This window comes from Triticum aestivum, chromosome 4A (assembly GCF_018294505.1).
Source record: "Triticum aestivum cultivar Chinese Spring chromosome 4A, IWGSC CS RefSeq v2.1, whole genome shotgun sequence".
Classification (NCBI taxonomy): Eukaryota; Viridiplantae; Streptophyta; class Magnoliopsida; order Poales; family Poaceae; genus Triticum; species Triticum aestivum.
In genome coordinates, this window is record NC_057803.1 from 522,857,462 (window position 1) to 522,864,537 (window position 7,076).

The window sequence follows — 7,076 nt, forward strand, 5'->3', positions numbered from 1 at the left end:
TTTTATCTTGAAATTTAGTGAGAGATCATCTTATAATGCTACCGTCAATCAAAGCAAGATAAGATGCATAAAAGATAAACATGACATGCAATCAATATAAGTGATATGATATGGCAATCATCATCTTGTGCTTGTGATCTCCATCTCCGAAGCACCGTCATGATCACCATCGTCACCGGCGCGACACCTTGATCTCCATCGTAGCATCGTTGTCGTCTCACCAATCTTATGCTTCTACGACTATCGCTACCGCTTAGTGATAAAGTAAAGCATTACAGGGCGATTGCATTGCATACAATAAAGCGACAACCATATGGTTCCTGCCAGTTGCCTATAACTCGGTTACAAAACATGATCATCTCATACAATAAAATTTAGCATCATGCTTTGACCATATCATATCACAACATGCCCTGCAAAAACAAGTTAGATGTCCTCTACTTTGTTGTTGCAAGTTTTACGTGGCTGCTACGGGCTGAGCAAGAACCGTTCTTATCTACGCATCAAAACCACAATGATAGTTTGTCAAGTTAGTGCTATTTTAACCTTCTAAAGGACCGGGCATAGCCACACTCGGTTCAACTAAAGTTGGAGAAACTGACACCCGCTAGTCACCTATGTGCATAGCACGGCGGTAAAACTAGTCTCGCATGATCGTACACGTAATGTCGGTCCGAGCCGCTTCATCCAACAATACCGCCGAACCAAAGTGTGACATGCTAGTAAGCAGTATGACTTATATCGCCCACAACTCACTTGTGTTCTACTCATGCATATGACATCAACGCATAAAACCTGGCTCGGATGCCACTGTTGGGGAATGTAGTAATTTCAAAAACCTATGCACACGCAAGATCATGGTGATGCATAGCAAAGAGAGGGGAGAGTGTGTCCACGTACCCTCGTAGACCAAAAGTGGAAGTGTTAGCACAACGCGGTTGATGTAGTCGTACGTCTTCACGATCCGACCGATCAAGTACCGAACCAACGGCACCTCCGAGTTCTGCACACGTTCAACTCGATGACGTCCCTCGAACTCCGATCCAGCCGAGTGTTGAGGGAGAGTTTCGTCAGCACGACGGCGTGGTGACGATGATGATGTTCTACCGACGCAGGGCTTCGCCTAAGCACCGCTACAATATGACTAAGGTGGATTATGGTGGAAGGGGGCACCGCACACGGCTAAGAGATCAAGAGATCAATTGTTGTCCCTATGGGGTGCCCCCTGGCCACGTATATAAAGAAGTGGAGGAGGGGAGGGGCCGGCCCTCTCTATGGCGCGCCCTAGGGGAGTCCTACTCCCACCGGGAGTAGGATTCCCCCTTTCCTAGTAGAACTAGGATCCCTTCCAAGTAGTAGGAGTAGGAGAGAAGGAAAGGGAAGGAAAAAGGAGAAGGAAGGAAGGGGGCGCTCCCCTCCCTAGTCCAATTCGGACCAGCCCATGGGGAGGGGTGCGGCCACCCTTTGAGGCCTTTCTCTCCTTTCCCGTATGGCCCATTAAGGCCCAATACGAATTCCCGTAACTCCCTGGTACTCCCAAAAATACCCGAATCACTCGGAACCTTTCCGATGTCCGAATATAGTTGTCCAATATATTGATCTTTACGTCATGACCATTTCGAGACTCCTCGTCATGTCCCCGATCTCATCCGGGACTCCGAACTACTTCGTACATAAAAACACATAAACTCATAATATAACCGTCATCAAACTTTAAGCGTGCGGACCCTACGGGTTCGAGAACTATGTAGTGTCTCGGTCAATAACCGATAGCAAAACCTGGATGCTCATATTGGCTCCTACATATTCTACGATGATCTTTATCGGTCAAACCGCATAACAACATACGTCGTTCCCTTTGTCATCGGTATGTTACTTGCCTGAGATTCGTTCGTCGGTATCTCAATACCTAGTTCAATCTTGTTATCGGCAAGTCTCTTTACTCGTTCTGTAATACATCATCCCACAACTAACTCATTAGTTGCAATGCTTGCAAGGCTCAAGTGATGTGTATTACCGAGAGGGCCCAGAGATACCTCTCCGACAATCGGAGTGTGTCAGGACCCCGACTCAATGCCACATCGATCTAGCATGTAACACCTCATATCACTTTGCGGCCTCACGCACGGTATCCCCACGGGTGTCGCCTTACCTTTGCCCGGGACCGTTTGCGCCTTTTGGCACACGTATATGATGGTCTCGCTAGCATCCATATGATAAAGAGCCCGGGCTGACATGGCTAGTCGTAAACCCAAAGTGGCACTAACTTACAGGGACAGGCATCCATGACCCAGCATCGAACGTGTCGGTCATCGGCGAGTGAATCCAGGCTGTAGCACTGGGCTAACAGGACTCCGGTGAACCGGGCTGTAGCAGGCTAACAGGACTCCGGTATTCATCGCGTGACATTTCCCCGAAGGGACAGACACAGGATCGAAGAAGGACACATGCCGGCCAGCCTAAGTGTTCCGGAGCAGTAGCAAGCTACCAGGGCTCAGTGGAAGCACTAGGAGACATTTCCCGGTAAGAAAGACTACTAAGGATAAACAACTAGATAGTCAGATCCCGCACATAGCAATACACATTACACGTACGCATAACATGCAAGTATGTGCTGTACAACATGGCATCACAGCATAACTCAACAACTCAAATAGATAAAGGCTCAGAAGAGCCATCATAGCAATTATTGCAAACAGGGGTCACAAGACCCATCATACAGAGCATACAAGCAACAAGCGGAAGCATTACATGTCTGGGTACAGACATCTACAAATGAAAAAGGCTGAAGAGCCTGACTATCTACAACATCCGATCAAGATCGTAGCTGAGGTACTAGCTACTAGTCGAAGTCCACGAGAACGCTAGTAAGACCGAAGTCTCCGCTGCAAAAACATAAATGAAGCAACATGAGTACAAAGGTACTCAGCAAGACTTACATCAGATCCTAGCATACATGCATTTGTATCAAGAGGGTAATGTGGGGTTTAGTTGCAGCAAGCCAGCTTTGACTCTGTGGCTATCCTGTTCTACGACTACCAGAAACTCTTGAGGTGATATGGCGCGCACGAGTCCACTAATCACCACACAATACACTACTATGGATTCATCCCCGTCTCCCTACGAGAAGGCCATCCATAGCAGTCACACTTGTCTTGAGCATTTTAGAGTATCCACTTCAAGTTGTCTATGTACTATGTAAGCATCCAAGAAGTCCATAACCGCGGACCCGGCTATTCGAATAGATCATGTTAACCCTGCAGGGGTGTACTTCTTCACACACGCTCTCGCCACTTACCGCCATGTACACGTCATGTATATCGGCAACCTTCAAGCGGAAGCCTGGCGAGGGTGTCGGCCATGACCTGACTAACCACACAAGACTCTAATCTAGGTTTATCGCCTATTCGGGTTCCATCCGCAAGGAGATCCGGCCAGGGTGTCACTCACGGCCCCAAACGATGTGAGCAGGGTTCCCAAGCCCACCATCCGGGTGCCACTTGGAACACCGTGCCACCTGTGCCTAGTCTGTCCCAAGCCCACCCTGCCGGGTGCCACTTGGTAGAAAAATAGCACTACCTACAAACACCAGAAACTAGTTGCTTCTCCTGGACAGAGATCAAGTCGGTTAATAAGTCGAGAGGGGTCGAGTTACCAGAACCCAATGTGTGGTAGTATCGAGTCATTGGACAACATACATAGAACTCAGTGCTTAAGGACGGTTCCAGTGAGACAACCCACCATGTACTCCTACATGGCCTCTCACCGCTACCTTTACCAAATCGTGTTCACACACTTCACTCTCAGCATCAGAACGTATCATAACACTCCAATTCATTCCCAATGAACCAGACCTGACACAACTCTAAGCAATAGCAGGCATAACATGGTAGGAACACATCAGTGGCTGCAATCAACTCCTACACATGCTAGTGGGTTTCAACTATTTACTGTGGCAATGACAGGTCATGCAGAGGAATGGGTTCAACTACCGCAGCACAAAGTAGCAGATGAATCGTTGTTGTCCTAATGCAATAACTGAGAGCAGGAGCGAGAGAGTAGGGTTTTATCGAAATGAACAAGGGGGTTTGCTTGCCTGGTAAATCAACAAGGGAGGCACTTCTTCATAGACAGGTACTCTGGAACAGCTCCGGAGCAGGACCTATCAAGAAGGAACGGTGCCGACAATCAATACACAAACATATGCAACAATATGATGCATGAACATGGCATGAAGATGTGATGTTGTTTGAGCTAATGCAACTAGTAATCATTAGGTTTGAAGTCCATTTGAACCATAAGCTCAAATGCATCTCCAAAGTAAGCTCTTATAGATGCCATAATGTGTTTTCACCTATACAGCAAGTATAAGTTGGTTTGTCATGCATGACACTAGTACAGATGGAAAGATTGCATTTTTCTGATAATTTTTCATATATAAATTATTTCAATCTGAGCTACGGTTGAATTGATATGAATTTTTGAAGTTTAAAACAATTTCTAGAATTTCCTGAATTAATTTAAATCCAGAAATCATATTATTGCGCCAGCATGATGTCAGCACGACGTCAGCAGTCAACTGCGGCTGGCTGGGGTCAAACCTGACGTGTGGGGTCCACACGTCAGTGACACTGGGGTTAACCCCGAGTCATACCTGGGCTGATTAGCTTTGACTAAGCCCTGGGGCCCACTGGTCAGCGTCAGTAGGTGGGGATTAGTGCCTAATTAACAAAGCCACGTCAGCCCGCCGGAGTTCTGGCCGGCGGCGACCAATAGCGCGGCGGCGACTCGCCGGACTGGCGCTACAAGCGGCGTTTGGTCGCGCGAAGACCACCGGGGCGTAGCCCGTCGTCGTCCGCAACTAGGGGAGCTGGTGGGGGGCTGCGGGGGTGCCGGAGCTCGCCGGAGCAAAGCTCGCGGCAGCGGCCGGAGCTCAGCGACTTGCGGTCGCGGCGTTGTGGTGCACGGCAGTGGAAGCGGAGGGCTCCTACGGCCTCCTGGCGTCACCAGGAACACGGTGACGCGCGCGGGAGTGGCTGGCTTGGGCTCATGCCACCGTGGCGCCATGGCCGGCAGCGAGGAACTTGCGGGCGCGGTGGTTGAGCTAGCTAGACGGGGAAAACGAGCACGGGGAGGAGGGGGTTCGGTGCGGGGGCTCACAGCGAGACCAGCGAGCGCGAGGGCGAGGTCGGGGATGCCCGGTAGCTCCCGAATCGACGGCGAGGATCCACGGCGGCCGGAGGCGAAGTTGGCGACGGCGACGGCTCCACGGGGTGCTCTGTCTTGCGTGGCTCGACGAGGAGGTAGAGGGGGTCACGGCGGAGCTGGGGAGCGTGTCGGGGAGGCGAGGGGGAGGCTGTGGCGGCGGCTGTGGCGAACGGCGGCGACCGGCGTGTTCGGACACGAGAGAGAGAGAGCGAGGGAGAGGAGAGGAAGAATCATGGGAGAGTGAGAGGGTACGGGGGGGGGGTGACGTCCGGGCGTTCCAGGGCGACGAGGAGGGCGCCAGGCAAGCAGGGAGGCTGGTGGCGTGGCGCGGTGGCGCGCGCGCCGGGCACGCTCCCCTCCCTTTGTCGAGGACGAAGACGACAGAGGAGGAGGCGGCTGGGCCGCCTGCTGGCTGGGCCGGCCTGCTGCTGCTGGGCTGCACAGGGAGAAGGTCCAGGTAAGTCTCCCTCTTTTATTTTTGTTTTCTAATTTCTCTGACATTTGTTTTGATTTATAATAATACTAAATCAATTTATTACCCTATGCCAATTTTTGCAGGAGCTAATTATATTATTCCAGAGCTCCTTAATAAATGGCATAGTTTTTGGACCATATTTTATATATATAACAATATATATCCAAGGCAAATAATTATCGGATTAATCCAAATGGCCAAAATTAAATATCCATAAGCTCCTAAAAATATTGGTTTGATTTTTTATCTCTGTCCAATATTTTCAGAGAGCAACATGAGCATTTTCTTGGACCCTTTTGGAGAAATTTTTATTTGGGTCATTTTCAAAAATGATTCTGAGGGTTCCACCAATCCTCATTTCAAATTTAAATGAAAATTTAAACATGATGCACAAAGACTAGCTAGTCTAGGTCATACCAGACTAGGGATGTGACAACTCGCCCCCACTTGAAAGAATCTCGTCCCGAGATTCAGGGGTTGACGGAAAAAAAAACGGGGTACTCCAGTCGAAGACGATCTTCTCGCTCCCAAGTAGCTTCTCTCTCGGAATGATGAGACCACTGAACTTTGAGAAACTTGATGTTCTGACGTCGGGTAACACGCTCGGCTTGATCAAGGATGCGAACCGGGTACTCTCGGTATGTGAGGTTATCTTGGAGATCAAGCGTTTCGTGGTCCACTCCGTGGATGGGATCCGATAAGCAACGCCTGAGTTGAGAGACGTGGAAGACATCATGAACTCGAGAAAGATGTGGGGGTAGTTCCAATTGGTAGGCAACCTCTCCTCGTTTAGCGAGAATACGAAAAGGACCAATGTAACGAGGAGCCAACTTGTCCTTGATACCGAAACGATGGGTACCCTTCAAAGGAGTAACCCGAAGGTAAGCCTTTTCGCCAACTTCATAAGTCATATCCTTATGATGACGATCATACTGACTCTTTGACGAGACTGGGCTGTTTTCAAATTCCCACGAATGATGCGAACTTGCTCTTCTGCCTCCTGGATCATGTCCGGTCCAAAGAATTGTCTTTCACCAGTTTCTGACCAGTTCAAAGGTGTTCGACATCTTCGTCCATAGAGAACCTCAAAAGGAGCTTTCTTGAGGCTGGATTGATAGCTATTGTTATAAGCAAACTCGGCAAAAGGAAGACATTTCTCCCAATCCATACCGAATGAGATAACGCAAGCTCTAAGCATGTCTTCGAGAATTTGATTGACCCGTTCCACCTGACCACTCGACTGAGGGTGGAAAGCGGTACTGAAGGAAAGATGGGTTCCCATGGCAGTTTGGAAACTCTCCCAGAAATGAGAAGTGAAAAGACTGCCACGGTCTGAATTGATCTCTAGTGGAACACCATGAAGTGACACTATTCGAGAAATGTATAAGTCAGC